Here is a 13,480-nt window from a genome sequence, read left to right on the forward strand (position 1 = left end):
TATGTAAGACTAAAAAATAAAAAAGATACTGAGACTCTAGAACAGTGATGGCAAACCTATGGCATGGGTGCCACAGGTGGCACACGGAGCCATATCTGCTGGCACACAAGCCATTGCCCTAGGTCAGCTCCAACATGCATGTGTGTACCAGCCAGCTGATTTTTGGTTCGCACAGAGACTCTGGGAGGGCATTTTTGGCTTCCAGAGAGCCTCCGGAAAATGGGGAAGGGAATTTTATCCTCCCCCAGCTTCAGGGAAGCCTTTGGAGCCTGGGGAGGGTGAAACACAAGCCTACTGGGCCCACCAGAAGTTGGGGAAGAGGCCGTTTCCAGCCTCCAGAGGGCCTCTGGGGGGGTGGGGGAAGCTGTTTTTGCCCTCCCCAGGCATTGAATTATGGGTATGTGCACTCACGCATGCGTGATAGCATAGCATGCTCTTTTGGCACCCAAGGAAAAAAAGGTTTGACATCATTGCTCTAGAAAGTGTGCAGGGAAGAGCAACCAAAATGATTAGGGGACTGAAGGCTAAAAAATATTATTAATGGCTACAGGAACGGGGCATGGTTAGTCTAGTGTAGACAAGGACCAGGAGAGATATGATAGCAGTGTTCCCATATCGGAGAGACTGACACAGAGAGAAGGGGTCAATCTATTATCCAAAGCACTTGAAGGTCAGACAAGAAATAATGGATGGAAACTGTCACAAGACCCTAGATATGGAATTCTGGGTCCTCATTTTACCCACCTTGGAGGGATGGAAGACTGAGTCAACCTTGAGCTGGTGGTGAGATTTGAACTGCTGAACTACAGCTAGCAGTTAGATGAAGTAGCCTGCAATGCTACACTTTAACCACTGCACCACCCCAGCTCAGTATCAATCAATCAATCACAATTTATCAATTGTGGTCTTCTGTTGTCAGATTTCTGATCCCAAGGAGTGATCATTCCCTGGGATCAATGAATTGTGAATCAAGAAGCCATGTTCCTCTGCTGCTTTCATTTTAATTTTCTCCTGCCAACTGTTTATTCATTAAACAAATGTATATGGCTGCCCAATTCACACACCAATTAGTCCAAGTGTCTTACGTTAAAAATCTACATACTAAAAAACTTTAAAGTCTTACCCACCCCTCATAATCATAACAAGCCAACATAATCAAACCAACCACTTGATCAGCTTCATCTCTTTTCAGGATCCGCAGGACCACTGACAAAACCAGTCTTCTGTATCTTTTGAAAAGCAACAAGGGGAAGTAATTATGCCTATGGGGGAGGGGAATGTTCCTTAGCAGCTGGGTGGGTTCCACTTAGCTTTGCCACTGGTTCACATTGCAATGTTTCGTGCATGAATATGCGCGTTCAAACGCTTCATGAAAATTTACTTCTGCACATGTTCAGAAGGTGGTTTCAGCCACCTTCTGAACATGTGTAGAAGTAAATTTGGAGAAGAAATAAAAGTCCATATTAACCCGTGGACAGGCAGGAGGACTTTTTTCACAGCAGATGAGGAGAAGCCATCCAAACATGCCGAATCGCCAAAAATTATTTTTTTAAAAATGGTGGCGGTGCGCATGGATCAGCACAAACAGAATCCTGTCCATGATGTCATCTTCATGTCACCAGCAGGTTGCTAATGGTTCGAATGATCTGGTCCATCCATACATAGGAATGGGCCCACCATTAAGAAAGTCATTTTTCATGATCCCATTAGACGTACATACCTAACAAATTGGATCCACAACATACCCTACTTACCTGTTCTGAGTAAATGTATTGTGAGAGAGGCGATCTTTCAAACAAACTGACTCCAAACCATGTAAAGGTTAGCCTTCTCCAGGTCCCATTGGCTAGACAATGTTGGTTGGCAGGACAACGGGGGATGGCCTTCTTTGTGGCGGCACCGGCTCTCTGGAACCAGCTGCCCCCTGAGGTCCATACTACCCCCACCCTGCTGGCTTTCTGGAAGGTCATGAAGACGTGGCTTTGCTGGCAGGCCTGGGGCTCCTGATCATCTGGATACCATCTTGATCCGACCATTAATGTTGTGAGCCGCTCTGGGTCCTTGGATAGGGGCGGCATACAAGCCTAATAAATTGAATTGAATTGAATTAAAGGTTATAAATAGTTTTAATGGGTTTTTAAGATTGTTTCTCATTGTTTTTACATGTTGTATGTCGCCCAGAGTCCGGAAGGAGTTGGGCGGCCTATAAGCATAATAAACAAACAAACAAAGGAGATAACCAGCACCTTGAATTGTACCCAGAAGCAGGTTAGCAGTCAGTGCAGCTCCACAAAAGTCTAGGCCTGTCCAAGTCTAGGCTTGCACAAAAACATGTGGCCCACAGCATCCCGAACCAACTGAAACTTCCAGATATTCTTCAAGGGTAGCCATGTACAAAGCACATTACAATAGTACAGATGAGAGATAAGCAAAGCATGAGTGGTTGTGAGAAGGGCACATTGGTCCAGAAATAAATGTAACTGGCACAAAACCCATAGTGTATAAAAGTCCTCCTGGACATGATTGTCCCCTGCTCCTTGATCAGGAGTCATGAGTCCAGGAGAACCCACAGTGCAACCCCATCCATAACCAAAGAGCCATCTTTTAGAGCCACTCCATCATGCCAAGGTTCACCTGTTTATCCTCTTTGAACCTCAAAAACCTCCAGGAACTGACAGAGGGTGGTTGCAACATCTTTAAAACCACTATTAACAGTGTCATACAACAGAAGACTGATGACGTCTCACCCCATCATGACAAATGATCTCCTCCAGCAGTTTCATGTAGATACTAAACAGGAGCGGCTGATCCTTGAGGAACCCTGAAGCTTCTGTGTTGCATATATGCAGGGCTTTGACATTTCAGCCCACAGAGTGATTTGTCTGCTTCCTATCCTACAAGGAAAGAGAAGGTGGCTGGGACATGGCTATCTTGTAATAAAGCTGCCTACGAAGATGCAGCTTTATTACAAGATAGCCATGTCCCAGCCAAATGCCCAGGGGTTTCTCCCAAGGCTGGCAATAGAATGGCTTTGCTTTAATAGAAATTTAATTCTGGAGCTACTGACTCAAGCTCAATTCAGCTCAAGTTTTTTTTTTTTTGCTGGTAGCTCTGCGGGAAGTACCTGGAAAGCAACTACTGATAGGCGTGCCCAGCTTGTAATATATTTCTGCGCATGTATCAGGAACAGCCTGGCAGTATGAAAAGCAATGCAACATATACATGGTTTAGATCCATCAGCACAGTGGTGGGCTCCTACAGGTACGGTCAGGTATGCAGAAGCGGTAGAAAAAGTTTGGTCAGGTACACAGAACCAGTAGAAAAAAATCTGATTTTTTTCTTCTTTTTTTCTCTTCTGGGCTCTGGGTATGTTTTTCCTATCGCAGTAAATGAGGTTGAATGTGCATAATTTTAGAAGAGCTATGTGTGCGTGTGTGTGTGTGTGTGTGTGTGTACATACACATAGTTTATATAGTAGACAATGTAAATTTTTGTCTGCCTGTGTGTAATATGTATGTATACACATGGCATACGTATATAGAATTAAAGAGTATATTTTGGATGTTCAATAATAGTAAATAGATCGGGAAATTGTATCTCTTTGAGGTGAGAACCCAGGCACCCTAACCCTAACCCAAACCCTTGACGTGAGTGACGTCAAGTTGGCCACCTTTAAGCCACTCTCATGACCTTTAAGCCACCCTCGGTCACATGATCTTCAAGCCATTCTCACCTGGTCACATGGCCGGCAAGCCACACCTACAAAATAAGCCACGCCCACAGTGTGGTAGTAAAAAAAAATTCAGCCCTTCACTGCATCAGCATCAAAGCAATGGAAAAGTGGGCAACGTACCACAGGAGAAGTACCTGTGCAGGCAGATCACCTGCAGTGTAGTGGACTCTCTGTAGAGGAAGTGGGCCGTTCTGTTGCTGAAAGAAATGATACCCCCAAACCCCATTTATCTTCTTTACTCTTCTGCCATCTTCTGCCATCTATGGGTTAGCAAGAGAAACTGGAGCACACCAACTCTTCCAACTCCAAATGGTAATAGCCCTGAAATCCAATTGTTCACAGCAGACTAAGATGGCAAGACGAGGAAGAAAGACTCACCTCCAGTTGAAAAGTTACATCAGAAGAACTTGTTGAACTAACTAAATTGGAATGCAGAGGTCTGAAGGATTTGTTTAAAGATAAAAGTGAAACGTAAATATAAAAGGAAGGAATTTAAGCGGGTTTATCAGATCAAGTTTATAATATGTGTGTTGTTATTTCTGGTAACTCTGAGTAGACTTTTGCTGATTGGAATGGATGATGGGGCTTTAAATATTTGTTTATAGAGAATAACATGAATTATGAGCAGGAGTTGGCTTCAAAACTTTTAGCAACAGGTTCTCTGCCCAACGGGTGTCGCCATGGTGGGTCTGGCCTAGTCGGCCTCCTGCACCAGAGGGAGAGGCCCGAAACTTCCAGGAATCCCATTTTTCTCCCTCCCTGGGCTCTGGAGGCTTTCCTTGAGCCTCTAGGAGGCTCAAGAGGCTCTAAAGAAGCTGGAAATGGGCCCATTCCAGAGTTTTGGAGCCTCCAGGAGGCCCATTTTTCATCCTCCCTGAGCCTCCATACAGGACCTACACTTAACTGGCATCCAAAATGGGCCACTTGGAGACTCCTGAGAGGGGAGGGGTGGGAGGGGAGGGGAAGGGAAGGGTAGGAGGGACCAGTCAGGAATGGGATTTGAGGGTTTGCCAAACCATGTAGAATTTTCATTAGAGGATCGCTTGAACCAGGGATGGGTTCCACTTGCCTTCACCGCTGGTTTGCATTACAACATTTTGTGCGTGCAAGCTCCACTCATGCCCACATGCACGTCCCCTCATGCAATTTTGCTTCCACGCCTGCTCAGTAGCTGAAATAGGTCCAAAACACAGCTGAAGAGCTGATCAGCTGTGCTTCGGGCAAAGAAATAAAGGTCAGTATTAGTGTTGGGCGAACCGAACCCGCACAATTCGGGTCCGTACCCAATTCGGCATGCCGAACCCAAACCCAATTTTTTTAAAAAAAATCTGTAAAAAATCTATAAAAATAAAAAATAATGGGATTCTGGGGGCGGAGCTTTGACACCACGGACCGTTTGGGTTCGGGTTCGGCCGAACTTTGCATGAAGTTCGTCCGAACTCGCCGAACCCGAACACTATTCGGTTCGCCCATCACTAGTCAGTATTAACCCAGGACAGGCAGGAAGGCCCTTTTTCAAGAAGTGATAGAGAAGACGCCATCCAAACAAGGAAAAGTTCGCTAAAAAAAAAAAGATGGCAGCACGCCTGGACCAGCACCACCTAATTGGATCTGTGATGTCACCAACTGGTTGCTTCCATTCAGGAGATCCAGTCTAAACTGGGAGGAACCTACCCCCTGGCCCAAACTCAAGCAACCCCAGCGCAGCCTACTCCTGATTATGAAATAAAGAGATTGTTCATTGTTTTAAAAGATAGTGATAAATTGTTAAAGTTGTTTATATTTGCTGGGGAAAGAGGGATACTATTTTTTGTCTCTCTCCAATTATTTTCCTTTTCCACTTTTTATCTTTTCTTTTTTATTGTTATTACTTATATTGTTTTTATGTGTATAATTGAATGTTAACAATATTATTGTTAAAAAAGAAAATCATTGTAGACTGACCACTTAGTGTGGCTTATACCAGCAAAGGTGAGAACACCCTTCCTTTGCAGCACTGAAGAATTTACAAGTGGAGGTTATTTTCACAATGTTTTCACAAAGGAACATAATTTCGGTTGTTTTCACAAAGGAAAATAATTTCGTCAACCAATAGCTTGTGTGATATCTTCACAATTAGATGTACAAATGAACTTTAAGATATGCCTTTGGTCTGTGGAATGGTCAAATAGGCAAAAAACATATCATTGCACCATTCATATCAATGATATTGCACCTGTGTGCAAAAACAAATGGGCTTGGACATCCACCAACTCATCTGTTTATTTTTTTTTATTTTGCCATGAACTTCCTTCACGGGTGCTGCTGTTTCTGGTCAGACTACTAATAAATCACGTACTTTCACGGCACAACAATGGGTAGCCAAATGTAATAGTTGCATACCTTGAAAAACAACTTTTATTCCAGCACGGTAAACAAAAAAAAGCTATTTGCATTATATATTAGGGACAAGATGTCAAGTTGGGCGAGGCTCTCTATCTTTGTACAGTTTCTTACTGTTGTTAATGAAGCCCTATTCTTGATTCACTTATTGGGACTCAAGCAATAAGGTGGGTGAGGTTTTCCTAGAACAGGGTAAAAAAAGGTTTTTCTACCTTTTTTCTTCAGGGGAACCCTTTGGTGTCGTCAGATTTCTGGCGGAACCTGTACCGTGTACCGGTACTGTTTATGTCCCTTCAAGGCGAGCCTTGAACATTAAGGAGGGAATTCAATTAAAAGAAAATGTATGTAATTGGATGACAAAATTAGAAAAAAAACTTTTACAACTTTTTTGATGATTGATATTTGTTACTAACAAAATACTGCATTTTATTCATAGAAAATTAGATGGTTTGAATTTATGTTGAGAGGGGGGGGAAATTACCCACCCCCCTGAAAAGTCCTTCCTTCCTCCATCCCTCCGTTCATTTCATTTTTCCTTCTTCCTTCCCCCCTTCTTTCTTCCCTCCATTTCTCCTTCCTTCCTTGTTCCCTCCATTTCTCCTTCCTTCCTTCCCTCCCTCCCCCTTCCTTCCTCTCCACTTCTCTCTTTCCCTCCCTCTCTTTCCCTTTTCTTTCTTTCTCTCTACTTCTCTCTCTCTCTTTTCACTCTGTCTCATTCTCTCCCTCCAGGTCTCTCTCATTTCTATGTACCTCTCCCTCTCCCCTCTTCTCTCTCTCATTTGTTTCTCCTCCCTTTTTGCTCTCATTTCTCTCACTTTCATTTGTTTTTCTCTCTTTCCTCTTCTTCTCCCTTTTTCTTTCTCTCCTTTCTCTCTCTCATTTGTTTCCCTCTTCTCCCTCTCTCCCTCTTTCTCACTCCTGCCAAAAAGAAACAGAGTACAGAGGATCTGCAGGGGTGGGCATGGTCCAGAGAGCCGGAGCAGCCGGGCAGCGCAGGGCTCTGACCCACGGGGGTTTCTCCCCTCCCGATAGTTGCAGCTCTGACTCATGAGGGTTTCTCCCCTTGCAGCTGTTGGACGGGGAGAAACAGCGTTCTGGGAGGAGGAGGAGGCAAAAGCGGAGTAAAACGGAGGGAGCGGCGAGGGCTGCTGCTGCTCCTGGTCGGGGTTTTTTTCTCTCATTAAGTCGCGGAACTCCTGGTTGGCCCTTGTGGAACCCTTGGGTTCCACGGAACCCCAGTTGAAAAACACTGTCCTAGAATGACATGCTAGCATTCTGATGGTTTGTCCTGAATCTCTTTACTTTCCTGTTTTGCTGTTAACCAACAAATGCTCTTTCCTACACATTGGTAAAAAAGAATCAGAACACCAAATACACGCTGAATAAACAAGACCTTACAGGCAAACCCCACTCTGTAAAAGATTTTGGAATACTCATATCTAATGAGCTAAGTGCCAAAGCCCACTGCAACAACATCGCCAAAAAAGCTTCAAGAGGTGTTAACTTAATCCTACATAGCTTCTGCTCTGGCAATCTTACACTACTAACCAGAGCATACAAAATTTTCGCCAGACCAATCCTTGAATACAGCTCATCAGTCTGGAACCCACACCACATTTCGGACAAAAACACACTAGAAAATGTCCAGACATACTTTACCAGAAGAGTCCTTCACTCCTCGCAACAGAATACCCTGTGAAACTAGACTTACAATCCTAGGCTTGGAAAACTTAGAACTACGTTGCCTTAAACACGATCTAAGCATAGCCCACAAAATCATATGCTACAACAGTCCTTCCTGTCAAAGACTGCTTCAGCTTCAATCACAACAACACATGAACACATAACAGATACAAACTTAATGTAAACCGCTCCAAACTCGACTGCAGAAAACTGAGTAGTTGATGCATGGAACTCACTACCAGACTCCGTAGTATCATCTCCTAATCTCCAAAACTTTACCCTTAGACTATCCACTGTTGACCCTCCCGATTCCTAAATGGTAAGTAAGGGGCATGCATAAGTGCACCTGCATGCCTTCCGTCCCCTGTCCTAATGTTTATTTTATTTTTTTCTACTAGTACCATGCAGATTAATATTATTATATCTAATGTTTCTTCTTATTTTTTTCTTGTTACTAGTATCATGTATATGAATATTATACCTCCAATATGTACTTGACAAAACAAATAAATAAATAAATAAAATAATAAATATAAGAGAAGTAGAAAGCAGGGGTGAAAGGCTACCGGTTTGGGCTGGTTTGGGCATACCATTAGTTGTGGCCGCCAGTAATTCGGAGAACCAATAGCAGCAGCAGCACAAGGCTGAAAATATTTGCTGACTCATCACATCCTAGGCATAAATTGTTTCAACTCCTACCCTCAAAATAACGCTATAGAGCACTGCACACCAAGACAACTAGACTCAAGAAGTTTTTCCCCGAATGCCATCACTCTGCTAAACAAATAATTCCCTCAACGCTATCAAACTATTCACTAAGGCTGCCTTACTACTACTATTAGTCTTCTCATGATTCCTATCACCCAACTCCTCCTACTTATGATTGTATGACTGTAACTTGTTGCTTGTATCCTTATTAATATTGACTTTTTCCCCCAACTGCTTATTTGTACCCTATGACAATCATTAAGTGTTGTACCTCATTTTTGACAAATATTTTCTTTTATGTACACTGAGAGCATATGCACCAAAGACAAATTCTATTCTATTCTATTCCATTCCATTGTACTCTTTGCCCACCCATCTGGACGTCACCATTTTTTAAAAACCCTCTTCACATGCACAGAAGATGGAAAAGTGTGCACGACCAGTAGGGAAGATAAGTAAATTTCACCACTGGTGGAAAATCTTAAAACATAGCTTGTGACTGACCAAAACAGCAGAAGAACCACACTGAGACTCTCAATCTTACCTCTTGTCAAGACTTCCTGCTCTCCCCTCGAAAAAAATCTTATAGTTATCAAAGGTAAGCAGGTTTGTTCTAAGACAGGGGTCCCCAAACTTTTTACACAGGGGGCCAGTTCACTGTCCCTCGGACTGTTGGAGGGCCAGACTATAAAAAAAACCTATGAACAAATCCCTATGCACACTATTTAGAGGGGGGAGAAGATCTGAAACTCATATATGTTTATGTTTTGTTTTTAATTTTCTTTTGTTAACATCTGATTGGCTATACAAGGTTTTCTTGGCTTATGAAAAATGTATAAAGAAAGAAGGAAGCACTTTGGCATAATGGTTAATAAGTTAGAAATATAATTGGTGTTGCACTTTTTGAAGGAACATTAAGGAGGGAATTTAATTAAAAGAAAATGAATGTAACTGGATGACAAAATTAGAAAAAAAACCTTTTGCAACTTTTTTGACAATTGATATTAGTTACTAACAAAATACCACATTTTATTCATGGAAAATTAGCTGGTACACTGTGTTGTTTGAATGTATGTTGAGAGAAAAATTTAACCACCACCCCCAAAACAGTCCTTCCTTCCTCTGTCCCTCCATTTCATCCTTCCTTCCTTCCTTCCTTCCTTCCTTCCTTGTTCCCTCCATTTCTCCTTCCTTCCTTCCTTGTTCCCTCCATTTCTCCTTCTTTCCTTCCTTCCTTCCTTCCATCCTTCATTCCTCTCCACTTCTCCTTCACTCCCTCTCTTTCCCTTTTCTTTCTTTCTCTCTCTCTTTTCCCTGTGCGCTTGTCACTCACTGGCGGGCTGGATAAATGGCCTCAGTGGGCCGCATGTGGCCCACGGGCCATAGTTTGGGGACCACTGTTCTAAGGGAAAAGGATATTGATTGTAATGTTACCTTGTAGGCTTGACCACGTTGGGTTCATGGGGAATGTGGTAGAGGGGAGAGAAAGTGAGACATAATTTCATCAGGAGCCATCAGACTTCTGCTGGATATTTTGGGAGTTGAAGTGGGGATTTTTTGAAGACCTCAGGTTGTGAAAGATGGTTGTAAAATATGCAGAGTAGAACTATGCTAGATTTTTAGCCCAAGATTCTGTGCTCTGGTGTGACCTGATAAATATTAGCCAGGTTTCTGGTGGAATCAGAGTTGCCTGGTAGTAATAATCAGCATTATGAGCTCTTTCAGGGGGGAAAATAGACATATTTTTTTTACTAGGAACTGATAGCTGTTTGTGGTGGGGGGACAGTTGTTATTTCCTTTTTAAAAGAACAAATAGAATAATAGAACAAGTGCAATACATTCCAATGAACCAAGACTGTTTTATTAAAGCAGCAATTTAGGAAACATGACTCACCCTGCCTGAGGACTGAGTAAAAATCATACCTGGGTTTTAAAGGGAGGGAGAAAGAGAAGAGAGAGAGAGAGGAAGAGAGAGTGAGAATTAGTGGGAAATCCTTAGCCTCTCTACTATAAAAGCTGAACCAGGGTCAGAAGGGATAATAAAAGCAAGGAGCTCAACATATAATTTACAAAGCTCTGTCTAGCTGCCTTGGAAGATGTCTCTGCTGACCACCTTATTCTCCAGTTCCTTCAGGACCAAGAGTGGAACTTTAAGTGAGTAGCTGCTACTTTCTTGCATCTATCCCTTCCTAGTCTTATTCTAATCAGCAAGCGAAAGAGATAAAGGTCCTTAGTGGTTATTGTATCTTTTAAATCATTTGCTTTTAGAATTGCCTCTTAAATCTGGATTAGGGAAGTTTTAAACAAGTGGTTATATTCCAGAAAAATGATGGCAGAGACTTCACTGACAAGACATTTGTACACTTTCAAATTATGTTGTTTTGGAAAACTCTTTTTATCCTTAAATGATTTGCTTCCAAGACCAAACCTTGACAATGAGAATTAAATACATACTCTTGTCATAAATGAAGCTTTGATCATTTATAAAGTTTGTCAGCGTAGTACAGAGACCTGATCTGCATCATAGAAAACACTGGTTTATGGCATTATTGACTGTAAAACATACATATTGGTCAAAACTATAAGAAAGGTTTACCTATTTACAAAAAAAAATGTAGTACCATTTAAATGTTTTCTATCTTCCTTCATCTGCTGCAGTGTATAAATCCTAGAAAAGTATATTTTAGATTCATATACACAACTGTTCTGGGCGAGATAAAGTGAAAGATGGATATTTAAAAACTAGTTTGTTAGAAGTAACACAGAAATTATTGCCCCAGTGAGCCAGTTAACATATTAAGACTGGTTAACTTTGAAAAACGTATTACATCCTGCAATGAATTCCAGGACAATCAATTTGCAATGAATCAGCTCTCCATGATGTCTTTTGTCTGAAGATTAATTTGCTCATGGTTCCAAGGTTGTATTAGGGATTTGAAATGTTCTGCTAATGGTTTTTAGATATGCAATTTCTGATATCAGATTTGTATCTTTTATTTTACAAACATTTTTGTAGTTTATCTAAATGTAAGGTATAAGGTGAATTGGCATTGGAAGGTATCCTGAAGTTATCAGTGTAGTGTTATCTAAATTTGCCTTAAAATTCAGTTTCTGTGTTTATATCACTGTGTTACTGCCTGTAGTCTATTTTAATCAGTTATTCTTATAGATAGATAAACAAACTGTTAGCAAGCGGAAGATCAACCATTCATAGCCTATTAAAGGAAAATGTAGCGTCCAATGTTGTAGATTACTTATGGTCACTTGATTTCAACTAAAGGTGAATACACCAAAAAAAAACACCTTTCAATATTCTCTAACAAATTTATGAAGAATGAAACTAAATAAGCAATTTCTTAACATTTCTCCATAGGAAGGAAAATATTCTCCAATAGTTTGTTTTAGGGGCAGGGCACCCTCTTACAGCATTACTAAAAAAATTCCAGTGGAAATTGTTGCTTCATGAGGTCTTCCCCTTGGATTTAATCCAACTGTAGGAAATAGGGACAAAAAAATGTACAAAAAAAGGCAAGACATACCCTCAGTAACCAACTTACAGAAAAAGGAAAGGTGATGAAAATTTATCTTGATTTTTTTTTAGTCACTAATTCTCATTCAGTTTAATTTTTAAAAAGTTTTCAAAGAAAATACATTCTGAAATCTTTTCTGTTTTGGAATTTTATTTAAAAGAAAACTAAGAGCAAACAAAAGAAGACTTTTTTTCTACCTAGCAGGCTGTATTTGGTGCATCAGTCTTGTAGCATAGCCTATTTCTAGCAACCCAACACTTCTTTACTTCTATATGCAAACTTTATTGGGCTGAATCTTTATCTCACTCAAGATCCATGACAGGAGAGTTGGCAGCTGGGGTCCCCTATGAATCTAGGGCAAAACACAAGCCTGCCCAGCACCACAGCACTTGCTTTTCTTTGAACAAAAGCCTCCAAAATCCCCCCCCTCCCCATTAAAACAGCACTGTTTCATGATTCTCAAGTGGCTGAAGCCATTTCATGACATGAACAACATTCACACAGACCTTATATTTAGAAATCCAAACAGTAATATTGATCAAACTATCTGATTTTTAAAGGGATTTTGCAGAAATTTAATTATTGTTTCACATGCTATATGAATATAATGTAGTCATATATCACTACTTATCTAAAGGTTTCTTGATGAAACACTTCTACAATATCAGTTGAAAGTGGAACTGTATTGAAAGAAAATCTGTAGGTTGGAGGAAACTAAAATATGCAGTTTCTGATAGAACAGAAAAAGTTTTGGAAAATGTCTGGAATGGTGATTGACTGAGTGACTGAGCCACAGGGAAAATGTGAGCCATGCCCTATTTATGGTTCTCAATTTTGTTTCAGATTCATGGTTTTTGATTACTTTCCTCTGCCTAACCCTTTTGAGCTCTTTGGAGGCCTCCATCTGCACTGAAGAAGCCAACACCTTAGAGTGCAAAGCCAATGTGAATAACTTGTTGCTTTTCTCCGAACGTTTAATGAACATCTCAAATACCGCACTGCAACAATTCAAGGTATGGCATTCTTCCTCAGCAAACGCCTTGTTCTCAATATATCAGTATTATAGAGCCTTCTAAACTGATTTTTTTTTTAAAGAATTTAGGCAAAAAACAATCCTAACAGATCTCAATTCACAAAAAAAACCCTTTTACCCTAAAGGGTTTATCATAGCAGTAAAAATATTAAGTAGAGTTAAGGCTAACTCATATTGGGCTTCTAATTAGATCATTAATAATCATTTCCACAGCAGCCCCTATTAACCTCCCTACCCCATTGCTCTATTTCTCCAAGGAAGGTAGGTGAGTTCATGAGTTTTATGCTAGTTGTCATCATTCCTAAATCCATTCTCTATTACAGTGTTTTTCAACCAGTGTGCCGTGGCACACTAGTGTGCCGCGAGACATGGTCAGGTGTGCCGCGAAGCTCAGAGAGAGAAAGAAAGCAA

The 13,480-nt window shown here is 41.1% G+C and overlaps 1 long non-coding RNA gene across 2 annotated transcripts in view; it reads right to left on the minus strand.

Moving 5' to 3' along the window:
• The window catches only part of LOC139168134 (uncharacterized), a 103,402-nt gene that overhangs the window by 87,796 nt on the left and 2,126 nt on the right, over nucleotides 1–13,480 (minus strand). The window contains exon 2 of one of the 2 annotated variants that reach the window (XR_011559236.1): nucleotides 1,755–2,084. The exons of the other annotated variant lie outside the window; for it this stretch is intronic. This is a non-coding gene — a long non-coding RNA (uncharacterized lncRNA). The remainder of the gene's footprint in view (nucleotides 1–1,754; nucleotides 2,085–13,480) is intronic. 2 annotated transcript variants of the gene reach the window in all.

Source organism: Erythrolamprus reginae, chromosome 5 (assembly GCF_031021105.1).
Source record: "Erythrolamprus reginae isolate rEryReg1 chromosome 5, rEryReg1.hap1, whole genome shotgun sequence".
NCBI classification, from domain to species: Eukaryota; Metazoa; Chordata; class Lepidosauria; order Squamata; family Dipsadidae; genus Erythrolamprus; species Erythrolamprus reginae.